The following is a 19,430-nucleotide window of genomic DNA, read 5'->3' on the forward strand; positions in this document are numbered from 1 at the left end:
GATATGTGACACTTATTTGTTGTCAAATTATTAAAAATCTAAAATGTCGTCGCGGGCCGCACAAAATGCTCTGGCGGGCCGCATGCGGCCCGCGGGCCGCCTGTTTGAGACCTCTGATGTAAGGCATGGAAGAATTATGACTGCGATATTCTGCTCAGTAAGAAGATGGCCTGGTGTAGTAGGCATATCCAGAGAATACTATTTGAATCTTTCCGCGTTTCATACATTACTCAAAGTAGTTAAACCTTGCCTAGACTCATATACTTGCAAAGCATAATTTCACAGTTATACGGGCCGGAGAGCACGAACTAATTGTACGAACACTGAAGGAATAGGAGATCTCGACCACAATGACAAGTAATGACATAACTCTTGACAATAAATAGCAAAAAATACTTACGACTGTGCTGAAATCCATCTTGACAAGATTTGTAGAAATTGAAGTTCTCCTGGTTCGCTATTGGCGATTTATATACCTTCTTTTTTCCGTGCACCGTGTCTCTATAGGTGAGGCAGCTGGGCAAGAATGAATAATCCAGGGTGCTGGTGCCGGCCTTTTATTCTGAAGCAGAAGGCGTTGCAGCCTCTTCAAATGTTTGTTTTTCGGCACCGATACTGGGACCCTGCATGTTTGAGGTATACGTAGCGTGCGCGAAATGGGTGCTATCTGTGCGCGCTGCAAGTGTTTACTAGGAAAATATTTGTCGAAATGATATCGGAGAAATTACGGTCCTTTTTACGACTTCTAATTTAGCGAATGAGTGGGATGTGCGGTACCTTTGAGAATATACTCAATATCTCGCTTGAAACAAAGATCCTAGTGATGACGTGGCTTGTTGATGCAGTAATGTGGCAAAATCGTTCTGAGCAGCGATAACAAATAGGTTTCATCAAATATTTGAGTGGTGTTGCTACGGTGAGGTCATTTCGAATGTGTATTCCGGGAAATTATGCCGAGGTGGTTAGTAACGAAGCGCATCGACTTATTCAGAGGATATTGTCAATATAGGTTTTCTCTACTCACACTGCATCCTTAGGTGGCTATGTTTTCAAACTATAATCCCAATTCCACTGGACGGTTTTTCAGTTACATTACTAAATATTCAAACTCGAAATTCCAAAGAAAGTAGTTTCAGATAAGTCAGCATTATCTTTGCGAGTGAAATTATCATAAGAATAGCCGCTGCATCACGGTAACAATGTATTTCCGGACATTGTATTGCGAAAAGGCATCTTGCAATTTGGAATGCAGTATTATGCGAGCAACTGCACAACCATGGTCACCGGTCGACCAGATCTACTTTGAAACTGTTTTCTCGAGTACTTTTCAGATCTTTAATTTTCTACTTGAGGTAGTTTTGAGTTGACCTGGAAATCGCTTCTTCTATACTTCTACTTGAGTAGAAATTTTCGGCACTGCTACTTCTGCTTCTACTTGAACAGGTGTGGCCAACCTGCGGCCGCAGAAGGACCTTTATGCGGCCGTCGACACATAATTCAACTATTATGTGTTGGCGGCCGTTGACATATTAATTGAATTTACGAATTAATTCCTGAATTTTGGAGAGACTTTAGTTAATCTTGTAATTGTCTTCTCGGCACGCGCGATTCAGTGCGACTTCATTTTTCGGTTTTAATATAGTAGCATCCTTTGCAATCTGAGCCCCGCACTACAGATGAGAACAGCTGAAGAAAATGATGCGTCCCATATAGAATTACCGACTTGAAATCATACACTCCTCACGAAAGAAATTTCTCTCTATTGCATTTCGGCGACTCCAATATCTTTCCACTATACTTTCAATCCTGATGGGAGGTAAAGAAATAGCAGCAACAAAGTGACCAACAACAATTGGCCCACCCGAAGATGCACCATAATTTATAACTTTCCCTAAATTTTCGAAAACACTCCCTCCCATCAACTGTACCGGTGAATCTGAACACATGGGCTGAGAAAGGATAAATATTTGATAGTAATATGTGAAACTACTAATATTCGTGACGAAATTCCTTCGTGAATCTGAAACAATTTTTGCGCTTGGCGCAACCATAGCGAATCCCAGAACTGTTGATGACATAAACGGTCGCGATTTCGGTACGCATTATAAGCCGCTATGGAAAAGTCAATGATATATATTACGTATAAAATTTGAAAAAGTTGATAAATGCTGGGTTCACCGGAAATGACATAGACAGTTTAACATAGTTAGTTGGCGCCCAGTTAGATCATTACGGATATGCCCTGGAATGCGGCCGGAGGCAGTACTCGAGTATCAATGCTGACTACTTTGATCACCTATTAATTTATGATTTGCTGCAATGCGGTGATTTTGAACTATTTTTTCCGTATGCCTCCTTCCTTTACCATTGACCTATCTGCGTTAGATATAGATGTTAAGAGATGTAGTCTCGAGTCTTACGCAACAAAAAAATTTAGAGTGATATCGTTAAATTGACAGTAGAAAAAATGGAGAAGATTTTGTGATATCTGGGACTCGTCCTGTCCATGTCAAAAGTCTTACCGAACGTTGTCAAACTCGCCAAAAGAGTAGTGATTGTTTAATGTTTCTATATCCCGCCTCCCCGCTGTACGGATTCAATCTCGAGCTGATTAATTTACGTGTCTCAACGCAATCATTCCATCTATGCATGCGACTCGATGCAGCAGATATCTCATTCACATCACAAGCTATATCCCATGGCGCAGGCATCAAAAAAGACCTATAACTGGGTATTTGGTGTTTTCAACGCCAGGTGTGCTCAAGCGGCTTCGTCACTTGGATGCTATTGAATTTAGGCGTAGTTTTCTATTAAATATATAAAAGAAAACATCAAGGACAAAAATAAACTACGTCCTTTCCTTCAAAAGTTTATGTCTCATGGGTGGTAAATGCGTGGGTTTGTATGTCGTGGACCAAGGAATATAGTCATGGGGCGGAAGGCCATCGATCTAAAACTTGGAATTTCGACGTTGGGACGTTGTCACATTATATTTGTCATGCCACCTCGTTGTCGAAACGTTTTTGCCAACACCGCGACTTTTGTTTCAGACCCTGTCCTTTTGTTTTTGTTTTTTGGGATATTCATGGTGTTTGTCGACTACTATGGTCATTTACACCAGGCCGATATTCTTCTTATTTTCCGTAGCTGCCGACTTATAGCACGGCCCACCTCAAGGCTTTTGTAAGACACCGCTGACGCGGATGAGGTGGCAGACCCTGTCCTAACTGTTCCGATAAGTTGTTAATACTACATTTGTGCTGGATCAGGGAACGTTTTGGTAACATGAACCGGCGAACACAAATACAACACCACTATAATAGTAACAAGAACGTGTGGCTTCAGCAGTTGGTTACGCACTGCAGTCACGACACCGATGGAAGTGGGTTCGAATCCCGGTGCTGACCAACTTCTACGTGTCGGGGGTTCCTCTGGGCTCCCCTGTGCTTACCGACAAGATAGCGTAATGGTGAAGAGTCCGGCTTCCTGATCGGTAGGTCGTGGGTTCGATTCCCGGCCGGGTCAGACCAAAGACCTGATCAGTAACACTGGTACCCATGACTTCCCTGCTTGGCACTCATGCGTTACTGGGATAGCATGGAGGGGTGGTGCAAGACTTAGAAAGCCGTAAAAGGCTATATCTGCATGTTCCTTGTCCAGCGGCATATGCACATCATGTACTCATGGTATGCATATGCACAGATTGTGTGTATGTGTATCGTGAGTCGGTGTATATGCCGCAAAACCATCAAGGACAAAAAACTACGTCCTTTCCTTTCCTTCCTCATCGCCGATCTCGCTACTACGGTAGTGCATTGAAAATCCCAGACTGAAAGTGAGCCGTGCTATAAGTCGGCAGCTGAAATTTTAAAAATTTACTCCACTTTCCTTTAGGAGCAGGTTGCTCCCCGGATTATGTGCGTATTACCAGTTTTACTGTGAATAAAGAATATAATACCAACATGGCTTCAATCAGAAACAATCGCTTTATGCTGACAATATCCGTCATGGAGCCACAGAGAACTTATTCGAAAAGTACAAAGAAACGGTTGTCTTGTGCACTGTGATTATATTTTTTTTATCTATATAGAAACAGGTTAGTCAATAAAATAATAAAACTTAAATAGAAGGACTCGCAATGAGCACTAATCGCGACATAAATTGATTTTCGCACTGAATAAATAAAGATTTGCTTTAAATATAAATAATTGTATGTATGAAAATAGACAGATGATGCGAAAAAGTACTCATCGAACAAATGGCAAATATGCTATTACTATAGAAACGTCAATTTCGCGAGATAGTAGTCACTCAGACATCACAGCACATGTACGGATGTACCAATAAATAAATAAAATATGAAAAATTGGTACGCAATCATACAAAAATATGCATTACACAGCATATAGAGTATAGTCCTATTAGAACGTTCGTCATCAGCAACACATTATTGAAGTAACTTTCGATTTTACGTGTTGACAAAACATTAGGTTCCAATGCATTTTCGTCGAGTTAGAGGTAACGCTGGTGGCAGTAGTTGTGTTTTCGACGGATGCAACGGTGGTATCTCGTGGTGTCGTTATTCGCCGTTGTGTTATCGATGGCTTCGCATCTAAAATCAAACGCATTGCCGTCAAATTTCTAGCATCTATCAATCTGAATGTAATGAGATATTTGGGTTGTCGTTTCACGTTATCGTTTGTACTAATTCCGGCAATCGATGGCCACCCGTGAGGTATTTACTCCGTGTTCTACATTATGTTGATAAATGGAGTGGCATTTTAGGGAGTCTAAGGCCAAATAAATACTGTATTGACGCATATCTATCTATTGATTTATAATATGTGTGTATAAACCTCGCTACGTACTGCGTAAAGCAACCATGCAGGCGATAAGTCTGTAGCTGATACAAGGTAAGATGCAAGGTAAGATTCAAGTAGCATACCCCCCCCCCACGATGCTATTCGCGATTGGCGTTGGATTACGGGCCCATTTGCCGCGCACCTGTACCTTACCTGCACCCGATTATAAGACGCACATCCAGTCGTTTGCCAGTGCCGATTTCGTAGAATGAATCCAGTTTCGAAGTTCGTTTAACAACGTAATGAGTGGTGGGTAGGTCGTATTTTCCTACTGGCTCTCGGCAACTGCTGTGGCACGTGTAGTTCAAGAATGTCCGAGGCCTCAGTGTTTGGTTGCATTGAATTCTATTGAATATCGCGGTCGCAAATGAATGAACTCGTTATAAACTTTCCTTTCGTAATGCTCCAACCTTTTCACAGTGTAAGGCGCGAAACTGTTGTCGTTCGATTTAATATCCTCGCTGGTACAGTGGTATCTTTCTTCAAATGACGCCCTGTATAGCAAAACATAAAAGTCCTAAAATATCATTGCAACAATATATTGTAAAATTGTATTAGCTTATATACGCGTTAAACACTATATATATTACACAAGGTAAAATTTTCCGATTTTACTTAAATGAAGAAAAATTCAATAGCGCTTTTGCAGTTTGTATATGCTATATTTACTCACCCTTTCCCGGAGGTTACGCAACATACAGCAAACATGATGATCACCCCAAATACGTTACCCTGTGCATAGATTGAATAAAAAGTAAGCATAAGATAGTTCAGTATGTAAGTAAATTCTAGTATGGCAAAGGATAATCACAATAATAATTCGGAATTCATCAAAATTTCAATATCTATAGGCTACCTACGATTGTTTATTGCCATTAACTCACTTACCCAAAGCGAGGCTATGTTTACCATCTTGTAAGTCCAAGTTTATATGAGCGAACAGTGAAAACGATAGACTTGATACGATTGCAGCCATGGACCTGGTAATATATACGGGGAACGGACTGGGAATACCGGGGAATGAGACGAACTTGGGTAAAAAGTGAAAAAAGTGGAAATCTTAGAGGATATTATTTTTACCCATGGATAAATTTGAGTATAGTAAAATACAACGCTGCCAGTCGGAGAAAGCGTGAAGATTGCGTAAGCGTAACGGTAGGCTGCTAATGGGTTACGGAGTTGCGTAAGATATTAACGGCGCTAAGGAATTTCGATGCCCAAAACACCTCAAAACTCGGCGATCTCGCTGTATCGTTCTGAAAAAGCATATATACGTAAAGGCTACTTTCTTCATCATCCTGCGGATGGATTGCGAACTACGAGAAACCAAATGAAAAACGTCACTCATCTACGCAAATTCCTGATGGCAATGTCATACCGGGCCAGTATCTCCGCACATCACACTCAGTAATCCCTGTAAATATATTTCATTGGAGTAATGTTGCATCTCTAGAGCGAATGAGTCAACTGGTGGCGTTACGAAATGTGGCCATAGTAAGACTTCGTGAAGACTCAGAAAATGGATTTCGACGTCGTTCTTTCGGCTCAAAAAATAATGTTTCATTATCACTGGTAAACAAAATTTGGTTAACTTTGATCAGACAATTGATTTCGACTAATTTTGGGCGCTGAATTCAAAAATAACTTCCGTTTTTTATCACGTCAAGTTTTGGGTTAGGCATCCACCACTTTGTCTCATAATCCGCATAAAAATAGTACTTTTAATATTTTGTGTTTATTGTATAAAATGTTTCAAAAACCACAGGCAGTCGAAAGCAAATCAATAGACTTCAAATAAACATTTGCGCCGCCTTATCTGGTTGATTTAAACCGATATTGCTTCTGCAGGACAAATAAAGTGCGAGTTTCAGGGTCCAAAATTACGCAGTAACTCATAATTATTTGGGTTGTCACGTTTGATGCGTAGACAACTTGATAATTACGTGGGGTAAACAGTAAAATTTGAAGAAAATTAGTATTAATTTTTTTTATTGAATTCAAAAATTTCAATTGACTCTGCTGGTTGGAATTGAGCCAAATTTGGTGTGCAACCTTTTTAAGGCAACCTAAAAATTCAATCAGTGAATCCCCGGAATCCGAGGAAAAAATTTATTTTTGATCAACCCTACGGCGTCCAGTCAGATCAGGGGCGGGCAACTTCTCTAGTCGGCGGGCCGGATATCGGAAATTAAGTACTTGGCGCGCCGGATTGCTGAATCGATACATTATCCGCCCATTTATCCACATATACAATGAATAAACCGTATTTAATGAATGCATTTTAACGACAGCAATGTCACTCCAAAGCCATTTCTCGCCGATAATGACGAAGACAATGTGGATTTGAGAACAGCATTTGTCATACAGGCGCCGCCATGTCCGCTTCTCTCTGATCAATTAACACACGCGGTGCAATCCTTAATTAAGATTTTTGGCCGTTCGATAAGCCCGGCACTCCAATTTACCAAGACATCAATTCATTAGAGTTGAGTGCATCGTAAATGCCGATAATGCCTCACGCTTCGACGAGCTTACGCGTTAACCCCACTCTCGCACGCTGCGCACACACGTATATAATAACATACAGTCACTAACATTTGTCGTAGTAAGCAAGCAAAGGGGAATCTCGGCAGATTGGGGCCGCGGGCCACATCATGTAAAAAGGGAAACTGTCCAAGAGTCCATACCGTTAATTTCGGGATATTGTTTTTTTTCTTCATATTCTCTGGTGCGGCAAATTCAATAAACGATATATATTTATCTATCAATATAGTCTGGTTGTCTGCCTGGGCGTTGGTATGCTGAATGAAAAGCCGACTTGTAGCAGCAGGTGTAACGGGCGTGATCGGACTATAGTTGATCCTACGGTGTTATCATTCCTATATACGATACGTAATACTGTGTTTGCGTATCTTAGAGCTGGCCATCATGATTCGAGTCGAGAGATGATTTTGTCGAGTACTGAAATTTTACGCACCTTGTCATTAATCGTTGACCAACGATGATTATTTTTCCACTGTGGACTCCTTGAAACCTCGATTGGTCGCGTTGCAGCATGCAAAACATGTGATGCAAAGCTATACGCACGCTAGTGAAAATAACATACATGTGAATTCGTGTTGAACCCACATCATTGTCGCAAAGCGCAATGAAATGTAAATGGTCGAAATAATACCAAATTATCTTTATTGTGACGTAGAACTGGCATTACATTATTTGTGGTTACATAAAAGGTACATATCCGAATTGCCAACATATTTCATTTTGTTATGATGTCTTAATCAGTGATCCTCGAATGCTCGACTCGATTCGACTCGATTCGAAACCTAATACTCAATTCAGAATCGAATGGTACTCTATGTCCCCGCCCATCGTTATTATTGTGGTTATTTGTTGCTGAAGGATTTCTGTTTGAAGAAAGAAATAAGAATCCCTGTCTCTCATTCTCTTGTGGCAGCGGCTTTGAGTTCGTTGGTGCCTTTTGCGATGACATATCTCGCTGAACAGTGATTATTATCGGTCATCACGGTTATAAAGACAGGACCGTAACTGCCGCACCCCAAAACCTCCAATTGGGGGGGGGGGCGAGCTCGAAGGGGGCCCAATTTTATTTCGTGAATTAGCATAAATTATAGAGTATTTTTTGAAAATTTATGCAACTTTCAAAAAAATTTTCGTGCTACGCGCGATTTCAAGGTGCCAAATATCATGATTTTGGGGTACTCTTCCCCCAAGAAAATAACACGAAAGGTTTTTAGAAATGGACATATCGGCGTTGGCCAATACCGCGGCACGACGCACCAAGACATATAACGATTTGTGACATATTACATGCGACTCGAAGAAGTGTGCCAGAACGATCGGCAAAGTAAAAACCTTGGCCGAAAAGGACTGCCCTTACGCTGACGGAAAACTTCGTTATAGATATAAAATACAGATAGCTTTAATTGTCCATAGCCTAGGCGCCTAAATGACTGGCGCCGAATGTTTCTGTCTTGGCAATCTGAACTTCAGAAGACGAATTCCATCCCGCGGGGAAAAATTATACGCCAGTGAAGAAAAACTAAGTTGAAATCGTGTGCGTCTTTTAGTTTATAGTACGTTTGCCCGATTCTATATTTTTTGATATAGCAGACAGGAGGTCACGAAATAACATCATGTAACGAAGTCATACCAACGGGTCAGCCCGCCGAAGATGTTTATTTTTTTTTTACGGGCCCTACAGTTTCCAAAACACCTCACTCAGCTCTACCGGTAAATCTGATAAAGTGAGCAGAGAGGACAAGAAATTGATAGCAATATATATGCAATTCCCGATCTTATTGACCGAATTTATCATTAATTATCGAAAATTTTAGCGCTTCGCGCTGGCTCACTAATCAGTACGGCTGATTTCGTGGCAAAAGCGATCAACAAGATGGGATTAGGGGTCGGTTACCGGGGTCGGTTTATCACCCTATGGGAACCCAAGACCCAAGTTTTTTTGGGACCTGACGTTTTGGGACCTGACGAAGTGCTGTTTCGTTCCTGCCAACGGGTATACGCCCGAAGATGTTTATTTATTAATGAGGGGTCCTACCTCTTTAAATACATCTCACTCAGCTCTACCGGTAAATCTGAATACGTCAGCAGATAGGGGATAAAAATTGATAGCAATATATATATGCAATCCCCGATGATACTGACCGATTCAATCATGAATTCTTGAAATTTTTCGCGCTTCGCGCGTCTAGGCGACAATGGGAGGCCCACTAAACGGACAGCGAATATTGATGACAAGTACGCCCAATGAGAGGGCAGAGAAGGGGGGTCTGGGGGGTGAAGCCCCCATAAGTCTGGTTTATCACCCTATGGGGGGCCCAAGACCAACGTTTTGGGGGGGGGGTGACGAAGTGCTGTTACGGCCCTGTATAAAGACAGCAGCTACAAAATACCTTCAGTCATCGGATGCATCCTCACCATCTTCCAATTGAGTTTTGAACAGCTGTGTGATACAAAACAACGGTAATCGGCCGTCGCACATTAGAACGAAAAGAAAGTTGCAGTGGACTTCTGCTGTTGTAGATTTGCGATAATTGTACTGTTTTGAGTCGGTAGCAAGTCAGCAGGATTCTTATTTAAGAATCATAATTAGTCTGTGATTATGGTGCCAAGACGTGATATCCTGTCAAAAAAAAGATTATTCTTGTTTTGTGGTATTCATGGTGCTCGTCGACTACTGTGGTCATTTTCATGAGGCCAATTTCCTTCATTTCCATTTCGTAGCTGCCGGCTTGTAGCACGGTCAACTTCTAGGCTTCTATAAGACAGCGTTTACACGGATGAGATGGCGAGTAGAAGAATAGGTAAACCGCCAACACCCGGGAAGGAATTCTGGAGTCGACCTCGGTCGGACTTGAACCCGTAACCGATTATACCACTACGCTATCTCGCCACTATCAAAAAGGAATAAGAACTGCTGTTATAATAAGAACGTAGCGGCGTGGGTCATTTTAGAAAAGTAGATGAGTGTAGGGATGGTGTGAACCTCTGAAAGGTTCAGGCTCGTGTGAACGCGAACTTTTTTGAAAGGTTCTGTGTGAACGCGAACGTGAACCTCATGACGTCACGTGACGTCATCTTGCTAATCCCATTTCAGTGAAGTGTACACAATACCTAGCGACGACTCGGGCCACATATTGCCACAATGCTGAAGTACATATTGACGTTTTAAACGTCGCCAACTGTATCAACTGGGGCAATAAAATGATATAATAATCCCTTAAAATGATATAATAATCCCTTAAAATGATATCTTCCGTCGCTTTGTCAACAATTTCGACGATGACTTGCAAGACAATATGAGCGTACGCCTAAACTACCTACGCCAGACCGGACAAGGTATTCGGCGTCTGAGTATTGCTATGTTGATATTGAGCAGAGTGTAAAACGGGTTTCTATACTTGATACCGATATTACCCCATCATCAAGTTATACTGCTGTAGCCAACACCCCAATAGCACGGATTTGGTTTTTATCATACAATAAACATATGAAATGAAGATTGAATCCGTGCGCCTGCTAGATTTTTTACATCACACAACGACATCAATTTCATTGATTGGTTGAATAAGCATCATTCGATGACTATACCTACATGTAGCGTATTTCGTTCTTGATGCTGTGTGATTGCTGGGCAAGCTCACAGCAGAGAGCCACTAAATATTCAGAAACGTAAAGCTAGATATTTCGAGCAAACTTTTGTAATAAGGCAAGTAAAATTTTCGAGATTTTCGAGGTGCATGCTCGTTTCGTGTTGATTGTTTTTATGCTGCCAGCGCTATGCATAGAATGGCCCGCATTTAAAATGCAACAAATTTCAACCAAAGATGTTATAATGAAGTGAAAATTGTAATATATGAAAAAGGTTCACAGTGCAGAACCTACCAAGGTTCGTTTGTGAACCTGGACCTCTAAATTTATGAGGTTTACATACAGAACGAAAACGCGAATCTCACGTTCACACCGTCCCTATATGAGTCTTTAGTGTGAACTGTGAGCTTCGCAGCACGGAACCTCGCTGTTATACTTACATCGTTACAAGAAGCTCGTTAATCTATGCGAGCAATTTTAATCACTCTGAATGCCTGTTTAAGACATGTTTAAGTTGATATGGGCATTATTGAATAGATATTAAAAAGGGGGCCGATCCGAAGGAGTGCACAATATGGGCAATACAGCTAATCCTCCAAAAGATGCTTCAAACAAAAATCACTGTGCGAAACCCATTTTTATATCCAATCTGTAAATCGGCATTTATTGCGTACCGTCTCATACTTGTTTCCAGCCATAGTTTCCAATTCCTTGTCTGATGCAAAAATATGAAATTGTCCCGTATGTTCAACTGTTCATGGAGAAATACAAATCCTCGCTTTGTATTTGTTCATGTCGTTACTTATTCGTCCTAATTTCAACCTGAAATATGTGTTTACCTACGCACATTACTACCCCAACGGAGAATTTGAATGCCCTTTTTATCGCCATTCGAAATTTAGTGACTGCCATAGATCCACATCTTGAGTTTTCATTTTCATCATTCCTAATTCCATGTCCAAGGGCAAGGCCATCACATGAACACATCGCGCGCAACAACACCTGTCCAGAAATGAGCAAAGGCGGCTTTATCCTTAGCAATTAGACGACATTTGCGTTTCGCCTGGATGAAACATGGTATCCGTATCTCACATATTTATACTGGTGACTATAAGAAGCTTTCTTGGACGGCGAGATATCCGATTAAGGTATCACGAAGTGTGCAGGCAAATCGTCTGTCAACATATTTGTCACAAACGAAACAGGGCGCGCATCTATAATTATGCATTAAACCTACACGCTAACCAGGCCATGATTTGTGGGATTTCGGTCATTAACTATGTATATAGCTATCCCCGTTTATGCATTCTGAAAACGAAAGCTATATCGATCTTTCGTTTTCACAATTTTCGTTTTCATTTCGATCTTAAATGATTCATGATTAAATATATTTCTTAGCCGAACACTCCTATTCATGATGATAAATACTCATTAACACTATACAGGATTAGGTAATTATAACTTGCATCCCTATTATAATGCTATGAATACACGCGGGTACAGGCAGGATAATGGGTTTTTTTTCTACACACATCGAATTCACCACTTACTTGTATTGCCGCGATCAATTAGGGGCATACTATTTCCGGCGTAGCCTGCTGCCTTAGTTTTCCTGGGTGGTCGTAATCGAATTATACGAATGTACAGTATAGTTTTAGAGCTTGTTAAATGGCGCTGTACATTTAACCAAGTGTTTAGGTCACCAATAAATTGATTATGATCCCGGAGTAAATCTATAAATCCTAATCATTTATTTCCCACATTAATTTTCAATCCGGTTCAACATTACTTCCAATTGCTCAACATTCTTCCAGCATATGGCATGGGCTGCAATCAATATGAACCCAAAAATAAAGGCAACTGAAAAATACTATCTCTATCATAATTATGAAGCACGTATAAACAATGGTATATATACTGTGTCAGCGTTTGAGCTCCGTTGAAGGGGTTTCGCAAATTTAGTCATTAAACTTCCTTATCCCTGAATTTAAGTTGTTTTATGCTTGTTGGGGAATGAAATTAAATACTGTCCAACCAGGATGTCACCTTCTTCAGCTCAATATTATTGGTAGGGAAAATTTTTGCAACTTTTGCAACTTTTTTTACAGCTTCCGGCAGATGCCTAAATACTCAGAAATTATATAGTATGGTATATTTAAGCTGTTTTACGAAATATTAAATTGCAAGTGTTTGCAACTTTTATCCATTTTTTCGTGCAACTCTTTGCAATTTTTTCGATTTTTCATGAAGCTTTTTGCGACTTTTTTTGATTTTTTCGTGCAACTAACTTTTTACTGGAAATATTTGTTACTATATGTAAGTAGATCGCTTCATTATTTCACTGTCGTTTAAATTTGAGGTCCCTCCTGATTTGACGTATATTCAGGTAGACCGCCGAAAATTATATTCTCGCAGGATCAATTTTTTCAGGCTATTGATTTTGTTGAAGTCGACAACACTGTCTTGGATACGGATCAATTCGAGTATCTCATACTCTAATAATTTCAAGGAACTTGTCCGTAAATACAACTTTTTAGTGAAACTTTTGCGAAAATAAAAGCAACGTTTTACTGCAACTTTTGTGAACTTTCCACGGATTTGACTGCAACAAAAACTTGTCCTAATTATTACATAAACACTTTGCGGACCAGATCATTCGGGCAATCTTTTCCATAATAGTACGACGTAACAGATCCATAGCGGTGTGTTGAGTCGTCCATATGTCGTGTGTATGTCGTGCACATGTTGTCCACATGTCGTCCATATATCGTGTGTTGAACTGACCACGGGCTCCATAAAATCTAGCCGTCCTACCCACAAGCCCGGTGCAACTTTATGATTTATGACATCACACAGCTATGTTTGCTTTCGTGTTTGATTGGATGTTTTGTGGGGTATTTTTGCACAGTGGGTTCGCATATGTAACAGACATTCGTCTGTAGTTGATCACTCACGATACAGCAACTGCTGCAGAGACCTCTTTATGCGTCCGATCGCTGAAGCGGCCAGATATAAAAAAAAAAGGCAGATACAACGCGAGACATCATTGCTATAATTGACACAGGGAGCAGTATAGAGCACGGCTGCCACATATCAGACAACTCCACTACCTTTCAAAATATTGATAAATCTTTTAAATGAGGACGTTATGACGACCCTGCCTATAGCAGACAAAATACCTGTTGCAGTAGAACTGCATCGATTCGACATGGGCCATTAGTTCGCATTGAACAACGTATTATATTAGGTGCAAAGAAGGGTATTGTCACTGATAAGCAGTGGCTAGCTTTTTGAATGTCTACGTTTAGTACGTTACTACATGGAATTACCGGAACATCGGTTTAGTTCCTGCAAATATGGACTAGAAACATTACGTAACGGCCGTATACGGAGCAATTGTGTCGTTTTCGAAAGAGGGTTTGATGTAATATTTTAGAAAATCCACAATCCCACTGTCAGTATCAGCTTATTATGAATTTCATCATTTCAAAACATCACAAGACTGCGACGCAATGAAAAAATAGGAAGGTGTCGAAACGACTTGGAGTAGTCTTTGAAATCAGACACCCACCAGTGCCTTAGGCGTTGTAAAGAGGAGGCATGCACACACTGAATGAAGAGAAAAGAAGATGATACAGAAGGACAAGCGACAAAATAGGTGTCACGTGACGAAAGGAGAGATCGATACGTCAGGTCGTGGTCCGGTATACTTGAGGGCTGACTAGTATTTATTCGGTAGAAATTGATTGATGATTATTATCTTTCATGTAGGTTAGCACGAAAATTACAACTTCGGTAATGTGTTTTGCAATAAGTCGGAAAATCCACCGCTATCGGTATGCTCGAGTCGACGGTATACTTGATAGCATGTGATGATGGAAATACTTCTAATCTGTAGATGTATTTGTATAAGGTATATAGACGTGGGCTGCGTATTTGCTAAGCGCATACTTTTACTTAATGGTAGCAAACACCATGACCAGAGAAGCCGGTAGCGTTAGTTCGTCAATCACCCATGACATCATTCACAATGCTTTGCGGATAGGCAGCCTGATCCGTTGGGATCTTCCAGTGTGCAGTATTATTTTAGCTTGGGGCGCTATTACAATGGTCGATTATTATCATTAGGTACCTGTCTGAAACGCCGATCGTCGATCGAACGCCCTCTTTTCTACACTTCGGCTACGACGTCGCATAACAATGTTATAGCATCATTCACGTCTATAGAATGAGTCTAATCGACATTTCACCGGGTTGTTCCCCGCGACGTCTCTCACGGTCGCCACCAGTTCGAGAGATCAGCGAACTGGATCGAAAGCATAAATTCTACACGTCATGTCTCGAGAATGCGTGTGGTTGTTAGTCAAGTTATTTATTGATGTATTCGTCGATTCAAAAACACCAATAATGCGATATCATGAAAAGATAATAGGGTGTCGAAACGAACTGCAGTTGTCTTTTAATTCGGCACCCCTTGGCCCCGAACATTTCTCCCTCGCGGCACCCCTTTCAAATCATCAATCAATTCTCGAACCCCTTATAGAATTGCTTAAATAACCATATTTTTCGGTAAAAAATGTAAAGGTATACTGAACATAGCCTTCATTACACTTTTTCGTTTTGGGTCTTGTTGAAAACAAAGGTTAGTGGTATTAAAGTTCAATTCAAAACAATATACAGTACCTGAAAAAAGATGTTATTCAACGAAATAAATAGCAAATACTGTAAAATGTGTCTGGCTGGATTCGAGAGAAGAAAAAAACAGGCGAGTGATTCAGTAGGCCTAAGCACGTAAATTCAAAATACTAACAAACAATATATTCAGATTGCCTAATTTATTCCACTCAAAGCTTTTCGACTGACTTTCACCAGGAGCGAAAGTCGGTAAATGAAGTAAACTGAATTCGAAATATAGCAAAAATATTGAGACGTAATAATGACAAGTACACAAAATTGCGAACGGCAATAACAACGTACTGTTATGTTATGGTACAACGTAGACAAATCTGGCCATGAGGTAGCTGAATAAGAGCAAATATGCGAATTGGGCTTTTGTTGAGTAGGTCTAGACCTAGCCAAACTTAATGATTTAGTTAGAGTCTCCGCATCCCCTAGAAACAGTTCCTGCAAGAATCCATGGTTAAGAACCCTTGCCTAGACTATGAGAAAATCATAGATATAGACACACACTGACAAAAATGTAACAGAAGACTGCATAAAAAGGCACGCGATGGAAACTAATCTGGCATGCGTCGGTATAGGAATTTAGCTCCTCAACTTAACTAAACGAAGGTGGTAATAGTTATTGATTTCAATGTTGGGTAGCGACAATGGAACGGTCGTGACAAGAATGACCGCGAGAACTTGACAAATGACAATAATTGTATCCGAAAATGCTCTTCCGGGGGCTAAACTGAATAACAACCAGTCTTATAGTCATTATTTAGTAATCGTGCCGGGCGTGGAGGTTTAAGCGAAGGAAATTTAGAATATTCCCATCACCGTGTCATCGACGCTGCCAGAGGAAGGAAAGAGTCCTGGCCACCATAAAAATTGTCTTGCACATCATGACCTCAAATGTGCTCATTGCATCACATTTCATCCTATATTACTGTTTTACGACCTTTGAAATGACCGTACACGCACATTTGCTCAATCATCCGCCAATCCTTTTTGCAGCATAAACGTTACTCACTTTATGCCGTCTACTTTATAAATTAAACACGTTAGGTAGATGAAAAGACATAAAAGAAATACACGAAATTAAAATATCTGTGGTTATTGTGTGACAGATTCTTATGGTGTTTGTTACGATAATATGTAACTCATATTGGGATTATCCAATTGTTAATTGCACCCGACTGTGGCAGTCCTTTCACAAGTGTAATGCGAAAATACCCGAAGATATACATCTGCGAAAACTCAATATAGTTCCTCTTCTTCAATTTCAATATGATGGTAAAGAAGCATTACGCGAGGTCATCGTGATCATATGATATCGTCAATTGCATCATCACAACTGCGAGTTCATCTCTAATTGACGAAAATCGGTAACGTATTCCATCCCAGGGGTTACCCCTTGCCATGCGCAAGACGAATGGTTGTGGTATGTGTGATAACTGATGAGTGATAATTCATAATCGACCAGAAACGGACACAGCGCGGCGGCATCAAAAATAACGTGGCGGTAATTTCTTAAATGCCAGACATATAACTTACTTCCGGCATGTGAACAAAAGGTTTTTCATGATGGATCATGTACCGTTTATTGCGCAATAAGACTACTATCAAGGGCGCTTTCCGCCGCATATAGTTTAGCCTACCGAAACTGAGTAACGCTAAATTGGCACCGAGAAGTGTGCACGTTATAGAACGCAATCAAATTGTGAATATTTCTAAAGGATCCATGTGATAATGAAACGAACAAAATTATGCAAACAAATATGACTAATCGTTGATTACAACAGTATACCACAATAGATATATGTCCCTGTAGGATTGATTCATGAATTCTTTCTTAGTGAGACATAATTACCGTAGTCTTCCGCAATTAATATTTTTCTGTTCAGGATTGATTCATGGATTCGAATTAATGAGACTTGCTGGGTTTTAAACTATGCTAGTAACCAGAGGTGGTCAGCGACTATCGTGCCCGCCAATCTATTCGATACTCACTGGCATAGGTCTGTGGCATAGATGAAAGGGGTAGAATTACTGTCGGTTAATATCTTAAAACATGGGAAGTAGATGAAGACACATGCACAAGCATGTATGGCAACGAGTTTTATATCGCGCTACTCACGGGTATTAGTGTCGACAATCTGTGCATCCACGTGTAAATCATGGGAGATTTTCACCAACGTTAAGAAATTTACCAAAGCACCTCCAATCTCCACAGATCTCCAATCTTCCTTAATCGTGGCTCAGCAGTATAATTAGGACAGTTCTACATGATAAACTTAATGTTTTTGCAGTAAGATTCAGGTTACTTATGAGTTATGACCTGGTTTGTAAAAAAAGTTCAAAAACACGGTGCCGTATTCGTATCAATTTGAATTAAATTGGAATTTGCTTTGCAAAATTGGTAATTTCAAGACGTCTACCATGTGCTTGGAGTAGTGCGGAGCGGATTCTATTCCGATCCGGTTTTTCAAAGCTCTGGTCCGACTGCGGTCCCATTCCTAGGCCGGATTCTAGATATGACCGTGATCCGGTCCGAAAAACTCCGATAATAATCTACTCACAGGATGGTATTGAATGTTGATTGAAACAATGCAATCAGGGAATTAAAAACTCGCAGATGAAACCCAACCCTTATCTGAAGTTATTATGCCAACTTGGACTTGGCATGTGGTTTATTTTCATAAATGTTTCACTTTAACTGTTGATTCAAGTGTGGAAGAGGGTGAGGCTGTCTTGTACTCAGTAAGTAAAAAGTACTTATTCGGCTCCGATCACTCTCCGGTCGTATCAGAAAAAAGTACAGATCCGGCTCCGTGCCAGCTTCTGAAAAAAATGTAAAAATGTGGCCAATATATCCAATACAGCTCCGGTCCATGCTCCGCCCTGGCTTAGACGCCCCTGTACACTTTGTCAAGCATCAATTGGAATTTTTCACGCATTCTACCAAGAAATAACACCCGTACCCATTTCTGAACCAATACAATGTTGTGAATGGTTGACATTAACACAGCATGGAAAGTATAGTACAAGGAGCACTCATACCGATTTTCAAGAAGCTAGACCAGTGGTTTTCAACCATTTTTCAGACACGCCCCCCTTCATGGTGGTGAAAAATTTCGCGCCCCACTATCGTCATATCACAAAATCCAACCGTGATAGCAACCCCAACAGATTGTTTGAGGGCATGGAAGGTTATGACCGCTGATGAGAGTATTTAAAAATATGAAATTCAGTCTATGTAGAGAAACACGCGTGAATTGTAGGTACATCGCGCAGAACGCGGAAAAAATTTCAGTAGGCCGCTTCTTCGCCCCCTCAGGTTGAGAACCACTGAGCTAGACTGTATAGTTTATGAAATATGGCCTTCAATTTGAACAAACGAAAGTCGACCTTCCCCTTGAGAGCATTATAATAAAACTATACATATTTCTTACACTTTTCATTTTGTAAAGTAAAAATTAGTCTTGGGGTATGCTTTCATCACGTTTATATGGGAAATTGTCGTAACAGCTGGACGACATAGTCCCTGTGTCACGGTTACAGAATTTATTTTCGACAATGACATCAGTTTGTCGTGTCAACAGTCATTCGGCGTTGGTCGCTAAGAGGCATTTTGCAATTTCGGAAGTAGAAATCTCTAATATACTGCTTAAAGTATTCGGACATTCGGTCAAATCTACTTTTGAAACTACTGGCTTGAGTGCTTTTCGGAATTACATTTCGTACTTACGCACTTGAAGTAGTTATGACATG

At 40.5% G+C, this 19,430-nt stretch overlaps 1 protein-coding gene across 1 annotated transcript in view; it reads left to right on the forward strand.

Moving 5' to 3' along the window:
* Positions 1-19,430, forward strand: part of LOC145452182 (uncharacterized) — a 377,577-nt gene that overhangs the window by 128,214 nt on the left and 229,933 nt on the right. The window lies entirely within an intron of this gene.

The sequence above is a fragment of the Botryllus schlosseri genome, chromosome 12 (genome assembly GCF_051294905.1).
Source record: "Botryllus schlosseri isolate E-star chromosome 12, Bs_hap1, whole genome shotgun sequence".
Classification (NCBI taxonomy): domain Eukaryota; kingdom Metazoa; phylum Chordata; class Ascidiacea; order Stolidobranchia; family Styelidae; genus Botryllus; species Botryllus schlosseri.